This window comes from Diceros bicornis, chromosome 34 (genome assembly GCF_020826845.1).
Source record: "Diceros bicornis minor isolate mBicDic1 chromosome 34, mDicBic1.mat.cur, whole genome shotgun sequence".
Classification (NCBI taxonomy): domain Eukaryota; kingdom Metazoa; phylum Chordata; class Mammalia; order Perissodactyla; family Rhinocerotidae; genus Diceros; species Diceros bicornis.
In genome coordinates this window covers 33796301-33820759 of record NC_080773.1, presented here as the reverse complement: position 1 = coordinate 33820759, position 24459 = coordinate 33796301, and the positions used below count along the sequence as shown (strand labels likewise).

The 24459-nt window shown below is 41.4% G+C and overlaps 2 pseudogenes; one reads left to right on the top strand and one right to left on the bottom strand.

Annotated features, from left to right (window-relative positions):
* Positions 1–11621: 11621 nt before the first annotated feature.
* On the top strand, positions 11622–14413 carry LOC131397723 (ret finger protein-like 4A; annotated as a pseudogene).
* A 7705-nt stretch (positions 14414–22118) lies between these two features.
* LOC131397464 (vomeronasal type-1 receptor 4-like) lies at positions 22119–23025 on the bottom strand (annotated as a pseudogene).
* Positions 23026–24459: the final 1434 nt, after the last annotated feature.

Sequence of the window (24459 nt, the reverse complement as noted above, 5' to 3'; positions counted from 1 at the left end):
TTCCTTTTGAATTCATCAGAGGAGTCCCTTAAGGGGAGCTGTCATGTTGCTGACTTTATCAACTTGGAGCTTATGGCAGAGAAGAAGTGTTAGATAAAACAGATCAAAGTTTTCTTTTAAAGACATATTTTAGCTCTCCAAGGGGTTCCGCCATCCACTTTCCCTTCGATACAGATGGGATACTTTCCTGTGATTTTGGGGCTGCCTTGATGTGGGAGCGGTGTATCCAGGGTTTCACTGGATAAGTTTCATGGGTGAGGAGTGGTGAGAAGAATCTTAAAGGGGCCTGTACATTTGGATAATAACTGTTTTTTGGGTCTCTGGTCTCTCCAAGTTTTCAGCAAAACATGATCACCAGGTTAGAAGTTGTGTAGAAGGACATCAGACGGATATGCAGACCTATGAGACGAAAACTCATGGATAGAAGTTAATACAGAGCCTAATGATTTCACATAATTAGCAGTCATAACATTCCTTAAAATGTCCAGAGATTCAGTCCTGGGGGAAGATGCCTGAAAGGGTCTCTTGTATAGAATTTTGAAAGGCCTCAATTTAAGCCCACTTTAGGGACTTACTCTAACCCGCAGCAGGGCAAGGGGCAGCGCCTTATCCCAAGTTAGTTGTCTTTCCTGACAGATTTTGGCAATGGTCTTTATTACAGTGTGATTTATTTTCTCCATCTTTCCAGTCGATTGAGGTCTCCAAGCTGAATGGAGTATCCATCGGATATCTAAGCTTTTGGACACTTGGGTGTCCAAGTGTCTTGGGTGTCTTTGGGGAGACAAAAGCTGATCTGTTATCATTCTGCATCGTATTAGGCAGACCAAACCTAGGGATGATTTTTTCAGCAACATGCGAGTGATTTCTGATGCTTTCTCAATCTGAGTGGGAAAGGCTTTTACCCACCCAGTGAAGGTGTCCACAAACACTAACAAAAACCTAAAATACCCAGCTACCTGGGGCATCTGGGTAAAGTCTATTTGCCAGTAGGCCAATTTCCTTTATGTTGGGTTCCCAGATGGGGAGGACAGGAAGGGGTTGTTCTTTGCACAGATTATGCAATGTTTAGTCACCTGTTGTATAGTAATTTGTAGCTGGGGCCCTATGATGTACTTCTGGACCCATTAGATTCTCCCTCTAGGGACCAGTGCAATGCATGATAGCTACCCCAGCAGGTTCATTAATAGCACCAAGTAGCTCTAGAATTTCAGAACCATGTGTCTGATTTCCTTTTTCCCTGCAATTGAGTCCCCTTTCTTTCCAGATTGCCCCATAAGCATGACATTTTTTTTTCCTTGAGCTAGATGTAGAGCCTGAGTGAGGGCAATCATTTTTTCATTTTGAGCTGATGTCCCTGTGGGTAGGGCTCTAGCCTCTGAAGTCTCTTGTAAAGTTATGACTGCGTATCCCACGCATCTCTTACCTTGGTCCATGAAGCTACGCCATCTGTGAAGAGTTCCAAGTCTGGTTCCTCCAACGGATGGTCCAACAAATCAGGTTGGCTGGAATACACTGTCTGCATAACTTGTAAGCAGTCATGTTCTAAGGCTTCTGATCTCTTATTAGGGAGCAAGGTGGCTGAGTGTAGGGAAGACGATACTTGCATCCCTACATTTGGATTGTCCAAAAGGGTGGCCTGGTATTTGCCCATCCGTCCTGAAGTAAGCCAGTATCCTCCTTTTTCTTTTAATAATGTGAGTACTTGATGTGGTATACAGACCGTGGTGGGTTGGCTCAAGGTAAATTTTTCGGCTTTCTGCAGGATGTCACAGGCAGCAGCCATTGCCTTGAGGTGAGGGGGCAGGTAGGCAGCCCTTGAGAGTCTGATCAAATTGCTTGGAAAGCTAAGCCATTGGCCAGGGGGTCATGCCCAGTTTTTGAGTTAAAACCCTCAAGCTTATTCTCTGCCTTTAATGTACATATAAGCTGAAGGGCTTGTCCAAGTTAGGAAGTCCCAGGGCTGGGGCTGAAATTAACTTTGTCTTAATGGTATCAGAGGCCACTTGACATTCCTTTATCCATTCTAGTGCCTCCCAGTCTAGCCCTTTTAGAGCCTCATAGAGGGGTTTTACTATGAGAACATAGTTAGGAATCTAGATCCAACAGAAACCAGCTGTGACCAAGAATCCTGGTTGCTGTTGCCAGGTGGTGGGAGGGCTCAGGCATGCTAGAGCCCTTTTTTTTTTGGTCTGGCAGCAGTTCTCTCTGGCCTTTTGATAATGTAAATCCTAAGTATGTAACTTCTTGTTTGAAGATCTGTGCTTTCTTTTGTGAGACCTTGTACCCATATTCAGCAAAATGATTTAGGGTTTCTATTGTATTGGCCAGACTCTGCTCACAAGTGGGGCTCACTATCAGCAAGTCATCCATGTACTGTAACAGCAATCTTTCCTGTAATTGTAAGTGCCTCAGGTCTTTAGCTAAGGCCTCCCCAAAATAGTATAGTGGAGTTTTTGAAGCTTTGGGGAAGCACCGTCCAACAATGTTGTTGAGTGGCCTGAGTATGGTCTCACATCATTCAAAGGCAAAGAGTTGTGATTATTCCATGAGTGGTACACAGAAGAACGCATCTTTTAAGTCCAAAACTGAAAACCAGCTATATTCACCCAGAATGTTGGTTAGCAAGGTGTAAGGGCTGGGCACCACAGGATATAGGTCCTGAACTACCTCATCTATGGCATGAAGCTCCTGAACAAACCGACATTTCTCTGAATTGTTTTTTTTGTTTGTTTATTTGTTTGTTTGAATGGAGAATAGGAGTATTATATAGAGTATTATATGGCGACTGGCCAGGTCTGGTTAATTTTGCCACCAGGAATTTCTGCAGCACTGGTTGAATGCCCCGCTGAGCCTCCTGTTTTAGCAGATATTGTTTCAGCCTAGGCTTTATCTTTTGGATTTTCAAGGGTATATATATTGGCTGGACATTCTTTGTTTTCCTAGGCTTCTCTTCTGCCCATAAGTCCGGTTTTACCTCCTTGAGAATCTCCAGTGGCAGTGGGTCTCAGTGGTGGTGTTTGAACACCTAGCGGGGCCATCTGGAACCATAAAGATGATTGTTCCAGTGGCACCTGCACCTCTAGCTGGTCTGGAGCAAAAGTCACTTGAGCATTCAGTTTACATAGAAGGTTTCATCCCAGAAGGAGAACAGGGCATTCAGGTGTATAAAATTTTCCCAATTAAAAAGATTCAAGGTAGAGAAAAGAAAGTGCGTGCAAAGGAAGCCAGCCAACTGCCCTTCTCCATTTATGCCTATGGGATACTGTCGCAGTGGAAAATTCTCTGCTCCGGGAAGGGTGCCCTGACCAAATCGTGTCCCTTGCTGGGTTTTAGAAAGAAAGAGTCCCTCGCTTAGACCTGGCAATCCCTCAGTCATTTTCCCTTGGGCAAGTGGTGGGCCTGGAGTAAGGGGGAGGAGGAGGAGCCAGGGGACTCCTTGGTCCATTGTCCCCCCTTCTCTTATCTAGATATAGAAGCTTAAAGGCTTGAACATAGGGGATTTTATCTTCCTTTCCTTCCTTCTTGCAGAACAATTCTAGCTTCAAGATGGTATCATAATTGAGTGACCCATTTGGGGGCCACTTTCTCCTGAGCCTAGTTTATACGGGGCCAGGCTACATTACAGTAACAGATCATCCTTTTGTTCATCATGGGCTCATAACTGAAATCAGCCCAATTGGCCAGCATGCACCCTATTGGGGCTTTTTTGTAATGGATGGAGTGGCGCCCATGGAGATAAAATTTGTGTCTGACAATTAATGGAGCCGGTGAAGGGTGCACCTCTACTCCAGGTGTCCAGATAACTATAGGACTTATCCAAATCCCACTCTGCCAGAGAATACAGTTTTATCACCAGTGCTAAACAAGCCAAAGAGGCAAGAGGTGATGGTTTAAGGCAGAGTAAAGATCTAATTTCCCAATGCCAGTGTAGGGAACAGGTGGCTGGCAGAAAGTTTTTAAATCTTCTACTTCACAGGAAGTCCAAGTCCAGCTTACTTTAAGCCAAAACCTAACTTCCACACAATGACAGCAAAGAAAGTGCTGGAAAAGACAGACAAAGAGGGGAAATGATGGTTGGGCCCTGCTCTCATGGCTTCCTCCCAAAGGATAACACACAAACAGCAGTGTCCACATTGAGGCATACAATTCTGGCTTGACACTTGACAGAAAACATCGCAAACTTCATGTCCCCATAGACGATGTAACAAGCACTGGAAGTGTGCTGTGGGATTCTGACACAGAGAAAAACGGGCACACAGACTAGTGGAATGACACACACACTCAGGAGAACAGAACATGCAGGCATGCTCACCACAGAAAAACCAGAGACTAGTCTTCCAGATAATATGCTAGGCATACTCTGTACTTTCCTTTATCCCTCAACAATGGTGCCTAATCCAAATGGATCTTGGCCTGACCAAGGCCCCCACACAAGGAAAAAGGAATATAGTACCCGGGAGTACACTCTGGATGACTCACCTAGCTGCAGACGCAAGCTCATCAGCTTACCATCCAGCCCCTTGTTTCCGGATCACTGAAGCGTTAGAAGCAGTCGGCAAGCAAGGAAGCCACAAGGGGAATTACCTGGGCAGGAGAAAAAGAAAAAGAAAAAGCCACCCAGCAGCTGTGGAGGAAAAATCCCAAAACAGCTTCCTCCAAGTCGTCTAGCCATGGGCAGAGGCTATGGTCCCATCTGTGTTGCCAGAAATTTGTTACTGAGCAATGGGCTCACTCTGCTCACCACGATCTGAGCCAAGTCATCACAATGAGTAGGGATCGCGAAAGGAGGTTTTAATTTGATTAAATGGCACAATCGGGAGGATGGCAGACTAAGGTCTCAAAAAAAAAATCAAAAATTACAGAATCTTGAGGCAGTTATATAGGGAAAATGGGCAGTAAGAAGGGGGTTTGCTTCAGGCATGACAGACCCCTGGGTCTTTTATTGTCTCATTCTTCTGTCAGCAGTGACGGATACCTCGTAGGTGTGTTTCCCACCTGTGGTCAGCCTGTTCCTGGAGAGAAACTCATAGAACAAAGTTTTAATTTATCAAGCTACTGGGGAGTATGTACGTAAATGGAGGCCGTAAATCAGGAGATCATGTGAGTTTTTTTAGAGTACGTGTAGAACAGTGAGTAGTCGCACAGAGGAGGGGCTGGGGCCATTTAGTGCAACAAGACGGCCTCACTTATGCTCACTTACAGAAGTACTTTCACTAATGGACAGACCGCACGGCCCAAATAGTTCAGTTTCATTTTAGCTGGTTTATTATTGCTCTTTCTTCAACTCATAAAACTTTTCCACAGATTTCTTTCCTGAACTCCCCAATTAAAACTAAGTTAATGATCCATGTTAACACAGATCCTGCTTCGCTATACTTAACTAGTTCATTATTAAACATTTCTGAAAGAATGAAGGAAGCAATACAGAACGTATGAGACACAATCATTTTTGAAATATCCAACTTTGGATTTTCCCTCTGTACTGCCCGACCGTCCTTTCCCAAATCAACGATGTGGCCATAAAATTGGAATTACAGAATTTTTTTGTTTTCCCCGTGAGTCTAAGAAAAAAGACAAGATTATGATATGTATCTTGTGACAAAGTCAAGAACAGACTCAGAGGTGCTTCCCGCGTCTGCAAGGGATGCTCTTCAGCTTAGGCCTGGGGAGGAGAACACTTGACGCTGTTGTTTCCTGAAAATCTTTCACCTTAACAATGCAAAGAGTTTATGTGCCCTAATGACATGCCTTTTCTATTGCAGAATAATGAGCACAAAAATAAAAAGTTGACTTGGTTGAAACCTAAAGGCATTTGAAAAGCAAGTTGAAATAAAAGACTGAAATCATCATTGGTCCTGAGCTGAGGTATCAGAAGGGTCCAGACTCATGAGGGCGTTCAGTCCCCCTGCTGGTCCTGCCTGGATGGAGTGGCAATACGGAGCAGAGCTAAGAAACTTAAGACATTAGGGGGCACACAATTTTGCAATTCTTCATTAAAAGAAAGTAGAAATAGAATAGAGGGCATATAGATAATTTTGAATTTTCAGAGAAACATGAGAAATAGGAAAAATTTAAAAGTGAAATAAGTTAAATTGTATATTTTATTTAAGCCAATATATCCAAAATATTATTTTTTCTACATATGTCAGCAGCTACATTTCAAATGTTCAATAGCCTCATGGAGCTAGCGGCTACCATATTGGATACCACAGTTATGGATCATTTCCATCACAGGAATTTGGATTGGACAGTGCCATCCAGAATACTCTAGGCTGTAATTTGATTTTGGAAAATAATTGACTAATTTGATTCTTCAGTCTGGATATTAAAATGTAAATCTAAGCTCACTCCTCCTAAAGGACCCAGTCAGTCTGTGAAAATTGCATGTACATAGTTGCTATTCTGTCAGTAATAGATTAATTATGCACATCAACATTCTCCACCTGGATATCTCCTAGCCATTTTTTAGAACTCTGAGAACATCTTTTTAAACCAGGTTATTTAGAACTCACCTCTCCTCCAAGTGTTGGCACAGTGAGTTTGATTCTGGGGTATGTGGCTCATATTGGAGAATTCCCCTCCCCTGATATTATTCACACCTTGCCATGCCCTTTTAATTCAGTGTTATTGTCATTTGATTCTGGTACAAAGTAGAATGTTAAACTCTAAAAAGATATTTCCTAGTTAAGTGAAACACATTATATGGGCTTCCAGTGGTTCTCATTTGAAAAATGATTTTATCTCCACCAGGGAACACTTGGCACTATCTGGAGTCATTTTTGATTTTCACAACTCAGGGTAAAGGGGATGCTACTGGCATCTTGTGGGGAGAGACCACAGATGCCACTAACCATCCTACAACTCACAAGACTGCTCCCACAACAAAGAATCTTCCACTGAAAATGTCAATAGTGGCAAGGTCAGCAGATCCCAGCTTAGATCATGCCTATTGGGTCTGCATAGGGGAACTAGGGATTTTTTGTGGGGTTGTTACTGAGCAGTGGGCTCGCTCTGGCACCACAATCTAAGCCAATTAATCACAACGAGTTAGGGATTGAGAAAGGAAGCTTTAATTTGATTAGCCAGCATAATCGGAAGATGGGTGACTAATGTCTCAAAATAACCACCTTCAAGAATTAACAGAATCTTGATGTAGTTACATAGGGAAAATGAGCAGTAAGGAGGGGGTTTAGAAATGTCAGGCTTCGGGCATGAGGGACTCCAGGATCTTTGATTGTTCCATTCTTCTGTTAACTGTGATGGATACCTTGTATGTGTGTTTCCCACCTGTGGTCAGCCCATTCCTGGAGAGAAACTCATAGAACAAAGTTGTAATTTATCAAGCTATAGGGTAGTATATAAGTAAGAGGAAGCCATAAATCTGGAGAGCGTGTGAATTATTTTAGAGTAGGTGCAGAGCAGCGAGTAGTCACACAGGGGAGGGGCTGGGTCATTTAGCAAAACAAGATGGTCTCACTTATGATCACTTACAGGGTCTTTAATCCTATATTAAGGGATTAACACCTATCCATATGAAATATAGGCACATATCCAGTTTCTGACAAAAGGAATAAAAATTTTCTCATATTTACATCAAGGAAAGTAATAAAAGTTGCTCAGGAATGTTCTCTAAAACCTCACTCAGTCGGCAGGATCATTTCTTTTTTTTTTTTTTTAATTTTATTTATTTATTTTTTCCCCCCAAAGCCCCAGTAGATAGTTGTATGTCATAGCTGCACATCCTTCTAGTTGCTGTATGTGGGACGCAGCCTCAGCATGGCTGGAGAAGCAGTGCGTCGGTGCGCGCTCGGGATCCGAAGCTGGGCCGCCAGCAGTGGAGCACTCGAACTTAACTGCTGAGCTGCAGGGCCGGCCCAACAGGATCATTTCTATCAAAGCCTTTTCCTCTGTAATTGTGAAGATTATTTCCAGAAGTTTGTTTACTTCTTCAGAAAATACTACAAAGTGTCCTAAGATCACCTGGAATGGCAGGACAATAATCTTTCTGTTTAAAAATTTTTCCCCAAAAGTATAAGATAATTAAAAGATACATCAAAAGTTTCAACAGGGGCCAGCCCCGTGGTGTAGTGGCTAAGTTCAGCGCACTCTGCTTTGGCTGCACTGGTTCGTGGATTTGGATCCTGGGAGCAGACCTACACCACTTGTCTGTCAGTGGCCATGCTGTGGTGGTGGCTCACAAACAAAAACAGGAATATTGGCAACAGATGTTAGCTCAGGGCAAATCTTCCTCAGCAAAAAAATAAAAAAATTAATATTGGACATAAGAAAATTTTGTGAGCTACACAAACCACAAAAAAGAAATTTCTTTTAATATAATTAATTTTTTACTTGATATATAATCTTGCATAAAAATGTAACACAATTTGAAATTTTTATGTTTTTAAACAACATTATTAAAATTATATGTACATAATAAAAGAGACTTAAAAGGCCAATTTGGGGCTATTGTTAAAACAAAGGAATGGTTACACATGGTGATTCTTATATTATGTTACCATCAATATATCAATGATTTGGAAAACTATTTCAGCAATTAGTAAGCAAAAGTCCAAGAGAATTGTATTTTACTATTGACATAATATTTTTGCCATTTTAATATTCAATTCCCAAGACAGGACCTTGTGCCAGAGATAGAATGAAAGCAATTTAAGATTTTCTTTAGAGTTTTCCTTAGAGTTCCAGACTACTAAGGCCTTTAAAATGTAAAAACTGTAAGAATGAGATTTTATTTAAGACCAAGATATTATTTAAGAAGAGTCACGTAAAACTACTGAAGACAGATGATATATACTAAATTACAGAGAGAGACACTTTCAGTAAAGTCAGGGAGACAGGGCGTCCTGACACCCGCTGGAGTTGAATGTCCAGTTAATTCCACAAGTTGCAAATGCACATGGAAACTTGGGTACCATGACACCCTGCAGGGACAGGAGGTGGAGAATTTGTCCCCACTAGGTGGGATATTGGAAGGCAGAGTCCCTCAAACAGAGGGGAATCAAGACACTGGACTACCAATGACAGTGAGCAGGGAGAGTGCACCACTGCCCAGGGGAAGGCAGCCAGCTCCTCCTTGTCCAAAGTTCCAGCTGAAAAAAATACTACTACAACACCCAAGGTCAGGCCCGCCAGTGGGCTGGGAAAACTAACTTTCTCTTTTCTTCTCTTTAATGAAAGAGTTCCTACCCAACATATTACCATACGTGCCTTTCCAGGCTGAAGATAATTTGGGAGGACCTAATAGAGGCAGATCAATTTACAAGTGTTGGCTTTTTCCCCTGCAGGGGTCACCTGGTGTTCCCAAAGAGAATATAATCCCTGCTCTTTGTCAGCTCAAAAGAGGCAAATGGAACACTCAGTAGGAATCAATCCTTCATGAGCAAGAGTCAGTGAAACCACAAACATGAGAATACCTACTGCCAGAAATATGAAAACATTCTAGAAGGAGTTGTAAAATAAATTAATTTAAAGTGTATTAAAATAATAGGATAAGATATAACAAATATTGTACAAATATGTGTGTGATTTTCAATTCCCCTTAATGTGATAAACGGTCAAAAAGAGCCTCTGCTTAGACGTGAAATGACCGAGTATCCAGCAAACAGCATCAAAGGATGACTGTGGAATGATTAAATGGAAGCCTATTTAACTTAATCACCTAAATCTAATCTAACCGCTTCCAATTCCCAACATTTCTGAATTTTATTCCCCCTCCTAAACCCTAATCACCAATGAGTCATCCTATAACCATGAGGAATATTTCTTGAACAAGTTTTTTTTTTTTTTAATCTCATTTTATAAATGTTGTGTTGTAAAGAAATAGTAATATTATAAAAATATATTTTATCTTTGATTCTCTAACAAAAAACAACACCTTCACCAGATGACTGATTGTCAGGGAACAGTTTGAGGATTTATTTACCAAACTTTTGAACAAGGATCTTCACATTTGTGCGAAAACCCTCTTCTCAAGAAGTGACTATGGTCCAGTGAGTGTGATTTTAAGACAGACTTCTAAGTAGGTTTAATTAATTTTCTTGATCAAAATGTGAGGAGACTTTACTGTCATGACCAAAAACTATTGGAAACTACTCCCATTCGTTTTAGAAGGATTAAGAACGGTGACATTTTTTTTTTAGTTTCAATCTTAATTCAAGTTCTTATCATCAACAGACATAATATTCAAGACATAATCTAGGACGATCATATGGTGATATTTTGTTCATTTTAGTTAAAAATTAACACTTTCATGATACAATTATCTTCTTTGTGGTTAACTCTCTGTTACATGAGAAACAACTCACTAATGCTGGAACTGAATCAAAACGTGATTGGATTAAAGAGGAGAGGTGGGATGTGAGTGAGGTGGGAGGAGCGACCCTGTCTAACAAAAGCTCCTGTAGGTGGATCTCACTCCAGAACTGAGCCGTCAGGACTAGCAGCTGGAGGCCAGAAGAGGACCTAGTGGAGGAGAGGTGAGCTCAATCTTATGGGATTTCATTTTTACTTCTCAAATTTCTACAAAACACAGAGATAAGAAAGCAAGGTCTCTAACTTGAGTAACTCAGTAATTCAGCAAGTGTTGTCTTGAGGCCAACTGAATGCCAGCACAGTGGGTGCACCTAGGGACACGGGGACCTCCAATGGGATCAGTGGGCAGAACTTAGATGTTCAATACCCAGGTTGGAGAAATAATATAGTCTTCTCCATCCTGAGTCAAATCAGAGCTTGGTAAACTCTTTGAGATGGTGAATGGGATTTCGGTCATGGACTTGCCACCTCTCAAGTTCTGCTATGGGTTTTTGCCACATGCAAGGTGGACAGCTGGAGGAGGTGGAGCGTTTCTGGGTTGAGACTACCACTGTCCAGTAGAAATATGAGGTGACCCACATATGTCATTATAAATTTATTTTTTAGTAGCCACACAAAGTAAAATCAAACAAACCTAATTTTATTTTTCCCCCAAAGCCCCAGTAGATAGTTGTATGTCATAGTTGCACATCCTTCTAGTTGCTGTATGTGGGACACGGCCTCAGCATGGCCAGAGAAACGGTGCGTCGGTGCGCGCCCGGGATCCAAACCCGGGCCGCCAGCAGTGGAGCGCGCACACTTAACCACCAAGCCACGGGGCCGGCCCCAAACAAACCTAATTTTAAAAGTAAAATGTAATCATTTCAACATGTATTCAATTTTTGAAAGTTCTCGGTAAAATAGTTTATTCTCTTTTTTTCGTTATATCTTCAAAATCAGTGTGCATCTTATACTCACAACACATTTCTATGTGGATAAGCCCACCTCAGGTGCTCAATAGCCACTTGTGGCTGGTGGCCACCATATTGGACGGATTAGGTAAAATATAGACCCTCTCACCACCTAACTTAAAGCCCAAAGCTGAATCCTGTCCTTCATTCCTACCAGCATTTTAAGTATCAGATGTTCAGGGCCGTAAGTCAGTTATATTTATACTCATGTTGTGTCTTTATTACCTAATAGTAGTGATTGCAAATCACTATTCATGTAAAGATGAAAGTCTCCCAAAGACTAATATCCACGCAACTCACGGAAATTCCAATATCATGCATGTTATTCCCCAGAGAGTGGCCATGGCTGAACACTTTATGGAAGCAAGCAGATGTTATGGCTGCATGATTTATCCTGAAAAACCCGTGTACCTGCAATGTGGGTATGTCTGCTGCCTCCAGTGCATCAATTCACTGCACAAGGAGCCTGATGAGGAGAATTTATGGTGCCTCTTCTGCTCCCTGGTCTCTCAGAAGAAGGACATCAGGCCCAGTAGCCAGCTGGGGGCACTGGTTTCAAAGATCAAGGAGTTAGAGCCCCAGCTGAGAGCTGTTCTCCAGATGAACCCAAGGATGAGGAAGTTCCAAGGTAAGGCATCTGTACAACCTGCCCCAACCCATAAAGGGCCCTGGAAAAAGCAACTTTTCAAAAACTCTCCATTAAGTAACAGCGTTAGCTGAATTCTAATACCTGAAGGTTTTATTCTTTCAAAGCAAAAGTTATTTGCACCTGTAAGTATAAATTAGAACCATCTGCAGGTTTTTAAGAAAACATAATATTTAGGTCATGCCCTAGACCTGTGCTATCCAATATTTCCAATAGCCACTGGTACCTACTGATGACTTGAAACTTGGTTATTAAAACAAGTACCAATCAGACTTTGGAAATACTGGATTAAATAAAATGTATTATTAAAATCAATTATATCTGATTCTTATTACTACTATTTTAATATATTTGTAAGAAAATTTAAAGTACACAGGGGGATCACATTGTGTTTCTTGGGTAACACTGGCCTAGAACAGTGATTCTCAAATGTATTTAAATCCCTGTGGATCTTATTCAAATATAGATTCTGAGTCATTGCACTGGGCCCGCCTGTGAATCAGGATTTTTGACAAGAGCTCTGGTCATGCTGAGGCTGCTAGTTCATGGCCACACTTTGAGTACCAAGGCCCTGAGGCCACTGAAACTGACCCACTCTGATGGTGAGGCCCAGGAATCTGCAAAGTTTAAAAGCCCCCAGGTGATTCTAATCCACAGTGAGTGTGGGCAATGAATGTTTCTAGAGCTGAAGCCCCAGGCAAATGGTTGTAACAGTGCAGGTGGTTATGCTGTATGTTGAGGTCCTCTGCAGACACGGCACCTGAGCACTGCAGCATGTTCTTCCCTCCCTGACCTGTAACTTAGAGAAATCATGCCTGATTCAGTCTCACAACTCTAAGTCAAGTTGAATTACCACAGCTCAGTTGCATGTCTAATGTGCTAAAGTCAGGACGCCAGACCAGACCTCCCAGGCTCATTGTGAAAGAAAGAAATTAGTTTGTTTTCTAAGTGAGTTTATTTCTTGCTCCATGCAAACTTGAATTAGGGATGGTGAAACCTGTCCCAGACACTTGACAAGTCTTGACAATTCCTCTCCAATGGTCAGAAAGTCTGAGCATCTCCCAGAGAGCCATGTTGTAAGGGAGCCAGGTAAAGTAATTGGTCTTTGGTCCAGAGGGTTGATTTCTGTGGCTCCATCGGCTCGAGCCGCATGGTCATGTTAGGACAGGCAGCTCTCTGCACCCATCCTCATAATTAGAGTTACTTGGAGACGTTGCCAATACACACAGTCATTCTTCTCCAATTTGCCCCTCTGAGCACTGCTCCATTAAGTTCTGGGTCTAAGTTGCTGCCAAGATCCCAGCACACCCCTACTCAGGTCCATGGGATTCCCTTCCTCTATCTTGACTATCCAGAGTTACCCATCTCATCTCAGGACTCCTAGTGTTTCTTCTTAATATTTTATTACAACTCTAGAAAAGAAAAGAAAAGCCATTGAATGCAATTTCCTATTCAAGAAACACTAAATGAGGAAGGTAATTGCAAAAGAAAAATGTTAATATTTTAATTGTTCATAAGTAAAATTTTTTCCATCGTTCAAAATGTTTATATCTCGCCTTATTTTGACAGAATCTGTGTTACTTTGTCTAATTTGAGAACAAACAACCGTCATGGTCTCTTTTTTCATGTATATTATGTAATATAAGAAAGAACAAAATTCAATGGAAAAAATCAAATAACTTAATGTAGAGAAGACCTATGATAAATAAGGACTTGTTTCAACTATAATCATTCATTCTACATATAAAATTTGATCTAATCAAGGCACCAGGGAAGTTTCCCCAGGCATTAGGAAAGAACTTTAGAGTTAAAGAGAGAAAGTGAATGAGATAGTTGGGCCTTTGCAGCAGACATGAAGAATGGTGTGTAGCATATGTACTTGCTGATTTGCTTACGTTTTTGCCCACAGTGGATATGACGTTGGATGTTGACACAGCCAACAACCACCTCACCATTTCTGAGGGCCTGAGGAGTGTCTGCTGTGGGTATTTCAAACAGTATTGGAGGACCCGTGCTGAGAGATTCATCTACGCAATTTGTGCCCTGGGTTCCCCTCAGTTCATGTCTGGCCACCATAACTGAGAGGTGGACCTGGGGACAAGCAAAGAATGGGATATGGGCATTTGCAGAGAATCTGTTAGTCAACAAGAGTAATTCTATTGTCTTCAGAACTTGGCTTGTGACTGTGGGGTTGAACAACGAAGATCTCTTCTCAGCCAGCTCTATGCCTTTTACTGTTCTCTCAGTGAGCCCTAGGTTACATCGAGTAGGGGTTTTCCTGGATATGGATATTGGGATCATTTCCTTTTATTACGTTAATGATGGATCCCATATTTTTACGTTCACTAAAATTTCTGCTGCAGAGCCTTTGCGTCCATTTTATGTTCCTGCAAATCCAATTAAGGATGACCAGAGCTTCCTGAGAATCTGTCCTGTGACGAATCCAGGCATGCCTAGTCCTCAAATGAGACCTGGGCAAGGAAAATGAACCTCTGACTGCAGGCAAATTCATAGAAAGTTCCTGTGTGCTCATCACCAAGCTAAGAACATTTCCACTTGTTACACATATAGTACAAAAGTGTAGCAACAAGAATATGGCACAGTACATGAATCATGAACACTAATTAGTTATATTTATTATGGAATATTACATTTCAGATATTTCATATGTCATGGTTGTTTCTCTTGGGATGTGTCTAAATTTGTTCCAATTAATATGTTCTGAACTTTCAGATCAATTTCCAAATATTTTCCTTTTTATTTTCTGTATGATCAACTGACTGTGTAACAGAGGTTATCAATTAAATGAAAATTTCAATGTGACCAAATAGATTTATTGATTTTATAAATGATGAAGAAACAAGTCCTATATAAACAGAAAAATGTAGGTGTGTATGTACTAAGTTTCACTCAATAACTGAGAAACATACATTCATATCAAATGCACGTAAACATTCATGGAACATTGAGAAAGGTGGCTAGGGCAGCAGAAACAGCTTAATCAAGGAGGTGGTTTCAACTGAAGCCTAATCTCAGCCTGATCCTACAGGGGCTCTGAGATGTGAATGGCACCACAGCTGTCTGCCCTCAAACCAAGGGGCATAGACTATAGCCACCTGCTCTCATTACTCTGACGTTTGCTAACTATGACTTAACAGCAATTTGGTAAATTATACATTTGTAAGCAGAATTAAAACATTTATCTTTTTCTCCATACATAACCCTCCAGAATTTAAAAACCCTTGATGAGTGAGTATTCTTATTTTCATGGCAATATAGTTGTTTGCATAAGTTCAATGCAAATCTGTTCTCCTTATAACAGGCCACATTTGGAAACATTGGTTATACTACCTAGGCTTTCACTGTAATGTTCTATTTCAGAGAGACATGCATGGACTCGGATATGACCAGACAGGTTTAAGGAATAAAGGTTGACTTTATGGAATGAATAAAGTCACATAGAAATATTGGCCTGGTACCTTGCTTACAGGGTTCCCAGCAACCTTACCAGATGGATAAAGAAAGTCACTTCCCTGGCAGGTGCAAAGAACCTCAGGATATTTGGGGGAATTTCTCAAGAGAAAAGAGGAATTCACCCAAATCTATATTTATCACAGGTAGAGTCTGAGGACAGGCCCTTGGCTTGGCTTTCCTGGCCACAAGAGGCTTTAAAGTTCAGTCTGAGATTGAAAGTTCCAGCAAACCAGATTTAAAAGAGTCTATATGATCAATTGCTATTCTTGCTGTACTTATGTAAATAATTGGGGCAAGTTTATTGAAACTGGACTTACTTTAGAAACTGAGTTTTAATTTGGCAGTCTTTGGTAAAAATGAGGATTATTTTAGAGAGAAAACATGTTTCAATAAAAACCGTAATATATGTTTATGGAAATTAGATTCTAGTGCTGTTAATTGTCCTTGAGGTTTTTGTTTTCTATCTGTAAACTGGACTGGAGCCTGAATTCTTCTAGTCTCTTGAAACACCTGGCTACAAATCTTCAAACTAACATTTTCAGTTTTTTCCATAATTTTCATTTGGAATCATTGAGAACTGAAACCACACTTTTTCCTGAAGCCCCACAAAATGAAGCTGGACGACTTGATAGAGACTGAAGAGCAATCACTGCGATAGCGTGCCTGCTGCTGTGTAAGCCACTCGAAAAGATACCTGGACATCGACTGACATTATCAGAGACATTTCAAAGTTCAAAAGATGCTTTGACCCTGACATCTAGAAATCTTCTTGACTGGCCATCCCCTGGGCTCAGGAACTGGTTTATAATTTGTTCCAACCATTAACCTTGTTTTTCTTTTTGTTTCTCTAGAAATGCTTACCTGGTTACTTGCTTACACAGTGTAGGCCTAACTTTGGGAGACCCTTTCTATATTCTAGAGATGATCCAGGAGAAGTTCCAGAGGGAAGTTGAATTAAGGAACTAGACTGTCAGATGTTCCTCTACATCACCTTTGTCCTGGAGGCTGGGTCTTATTAGTCCTGGAGAAACAAGCATTCAGAGGACTAACTCCCCACCCACTGGACTGGGCCCTATGAAGTGTTGCTGATAACCCACTCCTCAACAAAGCTGGAAGGAATTAGGCCATGGATCCACTATACTCGAGTTAAGCCAGTCCCACAAGAATTCTCAGACCCACCATATCCCATATAACAGAACTCCATGGGAAATGGGAACCACACCATGGAAAAACATCGTAGCCAAGATCATCCTAATCTTGACTGGCTTCATATTCCAGACACTGACTTCTTTGAATGGACAAGTGACCCCTGACAGACCTCAAGCTTCTGTTCATAAGATGGTCTCCTAAAGATAGGTGATGAATGACTCTCAGGTTCTTACCTTACTTGTTGGACTATTTTCTTGTCTTTTCTTAACTTGCCACTTGCTTATGATTTATTGTGTACTATCCAAGGGGCTAAACCACTTCTTGTGTAAACCTAATCAATATATTCTATTATGGCTTCAGTAAGATAAAGACCTTTGTTCCTTTTCTGTTATGTTCCTTTTCTGTTATGTTCCTTGTTGACTTTGAAACCCAAGCCAGGAATAAAAATTTGATGATTAGAATATCAGACATTGGCAAAGGCAAGAAATCTCTCTAGATGTTGCATATGTCTTCCCAAAACTTATTCAGTGCATGACCATTGGGAACCCTCGATAATTTGGTTTATAATGTCATTGACCTCTCTCCTTTAGAAATTAAAAATGTAACCTATAAACCTGTAACGTACAGAGTCCAGCTGGGCCACCTACCCAATCAGACAACAAGCTACCTGGCTACAGCAAATATCCCCAGACATGGCAGAGTCTAGAGTGGTTTTCAGGACTGTTCTCTTGGATTCCCCAAGCATTAGGTTTATTCTTCAGGGACTTATTAAAATTTGGGTTATCTATACTTCTCATCCTTCTGCCTGTACATTTGAATATACAATGTGCTTTTAGATGTTGTACTAAGACTGTTGAAGGAGGTGCAAAAATTCTAATAATGCAAAATGGCTACCCAAAATTGGGAACAAGAGAATATTTCCAAAGGAGTGCTAAACAATTTCATTGCTCGAGTCCTTATTAGGCCTATACACCTTACCAGCAGGAATTAGCTAGAGCAGTCATTGCCTCAAATCTCTCAAGCTTGAGGAATGAACCAAAACAAAGGTGGACTGAAACCAGGCACCAACTTGCTTTAACTACACTCAGTTGTTGGTTGGCAAAAGTAGTAGGATAATGCATTACTAAAACCCACCCTATAGATAACAACTCTGACACCTGGGTCAAAATGGTAACAGGTGCTTGAGTTTTTCAGCAACTGAGAGTTGACACCTTGTCCAGTTCAGGCTAGTTAAGACCACCCACTCATCGATAGAGCCTGCCTGGATGACCGACAAGTGAACATTTGAGGTCAAGGAGCTAAAAACTCCACCCACAGATCATGGTAATGCAGCCATTTTGTGAACATGCATCCTATAAAGAGCCACGAAGCCTGACTATGCTTGCACAAATCATCATTACCTCACTTCTCCTCACCTCCAATCATCTATTTCCACACTTGAGACCACCCTGCCCCTTTATCACATAAATTTCCCTAATATCCATTTTTCTGGGAGGTGGATTTGAGACTAGTTCTCCCATCTCCTTGCTTGGCTGCTTTGTGACTAAATCCTTTCTCTTTGCAAACTCATCATCTTAGTAATTGGCATTATCATACGGTGGGCAAAAAAAACCTGGTTTGGTAACAAACGTGAGAGGTTGAATAAGTCAGTGGGAGAACACAGTTCATCATCTTATGGAGTCTGTCAAGCTGTGATGACTAAAGAGAAGGAAGACACTGTCACTTCTCCAGCCTGTGTATAAAAATTGAAGTCTGTCTACTGCTCCTGGGGCAGAGCATCCAGTCCGGGGTCCCTGAGTGCACACACTGTGCTGGCATTGAGCTGGCAGCACTTGCTAAATTCACACATCACTCCATTCCTAGGGCCTTTCTCATCATATCTGATCTTTGTAGAACTCTGAGACGTGAACAAGAAATTCCATAAGATTGGACTCACTTCAAGTCCTCTGGTTCTCCTGTGGCCTCCACCTGCTTCCACTGCAGCTCAGTTCTGGATGAGAATCCCCCAGGAGGGGCTTCTGATAGGATGGGCCCTCCTATCTCCTTATTCACATCCCATTTCTCCTCTTTAACATAAACAGATTTTGATGTAATTCTGGCATATGAGATTGTTATTGATGACTTTGACAGTTTACAACGTAAAAAGGAGAACAATTTATCCTGGGGGAATGGCTTCATTTTTATTAGTATGGATGACATATTGTTTTAATATTATTCTGAGTAAGATCTGGAACATTATCATTGTTGATGACTGTTGATTTGCAATGAGGGCAGATTTTTTAAAACCAAACACTGGGCAGTAATTTTAATCCTTAAGAAATGAACACATCATTGCAGCATTATTCACCATAGCCAAGAAGTGGAAGCAACCTAAGCGTCCCTCGACTGACGATTGGATTAAGAAAATGTGGTATATATATACAATGGAATACTACTCAGCCATAAAAAAAGACAAAATCGTCCCATTTGCAACAACATGGATGGGCCTGGAGCGTATTATGTTAAGTGAAATAAGCCAGAAAGAGAAAGACAAACACTGTATGATCTCACTCATATGTGGAATATAAACCAACACATGGACAGAGAAAACTGGACTGTGGTTACCCAGGCAGTGGGGGTGGGGGGTGGGCACAAGGGGTGAAGGGAGTCATATATGGGGTTATGGACAAACAAAAATGTACAACCCCAAATTTCACAATGTTAGAAACCATTAAAACATCAATAAAAAAAAAAAAAGAAAAGAAATGAACACAGCTGGTGTCATATACCTTTTGCTCACAAATGCAAAAGCTCCTCATATTTAGATCAGAAAAATAATTAAACCTGCTCAGAAGTATTTCCCACACTCACTGGATCAAAATCATGTCTTCAAAATAGTGTTTTCTCTGTGGTTGGAAGTCTTCTTTCAGAAGTTTGGTAAATAAACCTCAAAACCATTCCATGTCATCCACACACTCACATTTACTCTTATGCTCTCACACACACCTTCCCTGTCACATATGTGTTCTACAGTGTTCTCTCATGTGCAACTGCACACATATGCACCTTCCCATGTAAGTGTGCACACTTGTCGTTGACTACTCCTAGCTGCACACACTCAAAGGTTTTCAATTTCACCCTGTCTCTCCATTTTTCCAAGCAGAAACTCCACCTCAGACACACACACCCTCTCTCAGCCAGCCCCCCTCTGCCTCACATTTCCCTTAAAACAGAAATGCTTTCTCTCCTTCAGGCTGTCAGCTCTCTCTTTGCAGATACCTGTCACCTCCTGGTTGGTTCCACAGTGCCCTCCTCACTACCATGTGGGACCCAGCACCCCCTTCCTACCAGTTTGTAGAAAATTCCCTTTACTGTGCTGAATGGAAACCCACCCACACATCACATGATGCCCCAATTTGGGTCGACAAGCTAAAGTCGAGGTTTGCTGCTTGTTTTGCTAAATGCAATTTCATTGGAACTCAGCCACTCTCATTTTCGTACTGTCTATGGCGGATTCCACCCCCAAAGGCAACAATAAGTAGCTGTGACACAGACAACGTGGCCTGTGAGCCTAAGACATTTACAATCTGACTCTTCTAGAAAGTTTGCTCCTTGCAACTCCTTGTGCTCTGGGGACGTCCAGAGCCCACCACACACCCCATCTGCAAACCCCTAGTGCCCCCAACCCGTGAGACAACCACATGCTCCCCAAGGGTTTCCAATAGGCTTTTCACTGAGAAATGGCTCTTTTGGCTGTGTTGTTGTTATCGTTTCCTATTGAGTACATCTCCATGTTTTTATTCAACTTTTAGGGCTAATTCTTTAAGTTTATGTTTCATCTATATTATTTTGATTCAGTTTGCATGTTTATAATCTCAAAGAGCACTGTTTAACATTTGCTTCTTAAAATTCAACTTAAATGGACATTTTCAGGTACACAAAATTATAGACAATAGTATCATCACTCCACCCACACACCTTGGGAACAAACTTGTCTACTTTCAACCATCATTTACCTTAAGCAGATCTACTTTAGTCTAAACCCGCTCAAAGTTCCTACCTCTGGAGAATTATAAATCGATAATTATATTCTGGCTAAGAACAGTGGGGTGTTACTGCTAAGAGAGATATACTATGATGCATTTATGGGGAAGATTCCTGCAGCAATTAACCCAATGCATTCAAAGGGAAATGAACAACAGGGGAGAGGCTCAGGGTATGACTCCTGCAGAATCACTTCTGTGTTGCCCTGAGGAATGTTCCAATTCACCACTTCAAATTTCCTCACTCCAGTTGTACACCTAAACCTAATTAAGCACCATTAACTCCAAACGTTATAAAGAAAATAGTGATCATTTGAGAATGCGGACAAAACAGAAATGTAAAAATGGCACTGTGGTCAATGCAATCACATCTCCGCTCAGATCCCCTCTACCTGGGTGGCCCCCTCAGCCCCACCTGCAGTGACAGACTCACCAGACTCTAAAAAACTGCCTCGAGCTGGCAGCAACATTCTGATAAACTACAGAATGTGATAAAATCTTTGTGAATCATATACTGATAAGGGATCAATACCCAGAATATATAAAGTGCTTCTAAAACTAACAACAAAAGACAATCCAGTAACAAAATGGGCAAAGGACCTGAATAGACATTTTTCCAAAGATACACAAACTGTCAATAAGTCTATGAAAATTGTTCAACGTCGTAGGTCATTGATGAAATGCAAATCTTCATCACAATGAGATCTCACTTCACACTTGCTAAGATAGCTATGTAGTAATCAAAAAATGAAAAAGAACAAGTCTTGGCAAGGATGTGGAGAAACTGGAACCCTTGTGAATTGCTGGTGGGAATGTACAATGATGCAGCCGCTGTGGAAAACAGTTTGGTGATTTCTCAAAAGATTAAACATAGAACTAACCTAGGTCACAGCAATTTCACTCCTAGGTAAATATCCAAAATAATTGAAAGCAGGGACTTGACAGATATTCGTACACCATGTTCACAGCAGTGTTATTCACAAAAGCCAAAAGATGGAAACAACCCAATTGTCCATCAACAGATGAATGAATAAATAAAATGTTGTATGTACATAGAATGGAATAGATTTCGGCCCTGAAAATGAATGGACTTTTGATATATGGTACAACATGGAATGATCTAGAAAACATTATTCTTAGTGAGATAAGGGAAACACAGAAGGACAAATACTCTATGATTGCACTTACATGAAGCACTGAGAACAGGCAAATTTATAGAGACAGAAAGTAGAATAGAGGATATCTTGGGCTGGGTGGAGAGAGGAAGGAGGCTTATTCTTTTATGGACACCAAGTATTTGCTGGGGATGATGAAAAATTCTTGAGCACGCATAGTGGTGGTGGTTGCACAACATTGTGAATGTGTCTAATGCCACTGGACTGTACACTTACAAAAGATTAAAATCATAAATATGACGTTATGTACATGTTATAACAATAAAAATTTATTAAAATGAGTAACTGGTAAATGATTCCTAAACAGAGTAATCATGGATGGTATAGAAGCTGACTTCTATGTATTCACCCTTTCAACAGTGATTTCAACAAGTCAAGAGCAGAAACAAGGAGCTCTAGGATACCTAAGGATCAAGAGCAAGGGGCTAAAAGTGGGGAAACACATAGCCAAAATATGAGAAATTTGCATCAACCATAGACGAGTATCCAAAAAGGCAGTGATGTAAAAAGTAAAAATGGAATTCAGCATGTAAGGGATGACAAAAGTGGCCACCAGCATCAAGATGGTGTGGGCGGCTCTGGTCTCTGGAGGGCATTTGTGGTAGCTGTTGAGTGTGTGAATATGCTGCACTCTCTGGTGGTGTCTGTGCAGGAGAAGCACCATGGAGCCACTGGACCAGATGATGAGACCAATAAACATGGCATCAGAGATGGACAACAAGATGATAATCCGTGCAGTGGAACTTGAGGATGGACAGAACCACTCCCCTTGGACGTTGGTATCATTTTCTGTGTCCTGTGGACCAGTGACAACCACAGGAACATAGATATTCATTAAGAATCTAAACATCCAGCAGGTACGCAGGGAGGGCCAATGACCTTGGGGGCTCTTCCTCTGAGCATCGTCCTCTCCACTCTCCCTGGGATGATTGTGAAGAACTGATAGGTGCTTAGGACAGAAGTGGAGCACACAGTGGTGTTGCGAGCCACTCTGTGTATGTAATATGCAAATTTACACCCAAGACTGGACAGGGGATTTCTCAAAAGAAAAGCTGCTTTTGTGTGGGGAATTCCAGTGGAGAGAAGAAACAAGAAATTGGCCATGGCCATGTGGGTGAGAATCATGTGTGTGGGCCTGTGCTTGTGGCCAAGCAAGATTGGAGAGACATTATGGAAAAAGAGAATGACATTGGCCAGGTCCCAACTCCAATCTGTAAAAGAAAGGTGGTTTTCACAGCCACTACTCTTGTGGTTCTTACGATGTCTTTCTGATGAGACATGGAGATGGCCTCAGAGTGGCCTGGAGCAAAATGTGGATATACCAGTGATGACATCAGCAGTCTTCTTACATAGCCAACATTGAACAAGGACTTTCACTCTTTCTTCCACTGAGAAGGGAGAAGCCATCATACTCCATCGGAGGGGCTCAACCTGGAAAACAGACACCTGACACCAGGTATAATTTCCATATTATTTTGTATTTATTTCTATTTACTTTTATTTTCTGATTCTCCACCCAAGTGTAAGGTACATGAACTTAGAAATCATGTCTGACTTGTTCAACAATACAGTTAACACAGAATAGGTGGTAAATAATATGTACTGAGTACATGAGTAAGTGACAGGAGACAAAGACAAGAAAGTACTGCACCTCCCTTAGAATTCATGTTCCTCCTGTCAATTATAGGAATGTATTAACTTTAGAAAATAAAATGAAAAATGCAAAAATATTGTTGAGATTGTAAGATTATCTAATTTTAATAGAATTTTGAGAGAATCAGTTGTCCACATTTGAGACTCATAATTCATCATTTTTACAGAGTTGAAAAATCAATTGTGGGGGCCAGCCAGATGGCGTAGTGGTTAAATTCACGTGCTCCGCTTCGGCCTGGGGTTCATGGGACTGGATCCTGGGCATGGACCTACGCGCAGCTGATCAAGCCATGCTGTGGTGGCATCTCATATAAAGTGTATGAAGATGGGCATGGATGTTAGCTCAGGGCCAGCCTTCCTCAGCAAAAAGATGAGGATTGGCAACAGATGTTACCTCAGGGCTAATCTTCCTGACACAAAAAAAAATCAGTTGTGGACTTCCGGTTTCCAGTTTTTCAGTTAAGGAACTTGGAAGTCAATGCTCCATCAAAAGAAGAAGATAAAAAGGAATAGACCTAAATTCAGTCTCTCTGTCTCCAAATTGTTTGGATCCATAAGAATGGTGAGGACACAGGGGACATCATTGCCCCTAAGACTGAAAGAGAGACAGATGAATAGAGAGAATCATGGCTTACTGGAGCAGAGACACATAAGTAGAAACCACACGGGAACGAGAAGACCTGCCCTATAATTGCTGGATTGCGGGAGGTCAGTGTGGACAAATCTGAGAGCTAGACACTCCAGAGAGAACAAGTTGTGGGGGACTCCACCACGTTTGTGATTTTACCTCCAGGAGCTGGACCAGCATCTCTCAGTAAATATCAGAGGAAAACCCCCTTGTGCTTGTGGCAGGGGGAGGGGACAAGAAACCATTCTGAAACACACCAGAGCCCTGTGTTCTTCTGAACAAGGTCTGCCCTCAGGAGAAAGGGGTTAACTGGAGCCTACCCTGCTGGGGTATTGTCAGAGCCCAACTGACCTGGAGAAGGGATGTACCCAACTCCAGCCCACTCTACTCATCCTGTCCCACCTAAGGAGGGGAGAAAAAATCTTATAAATCC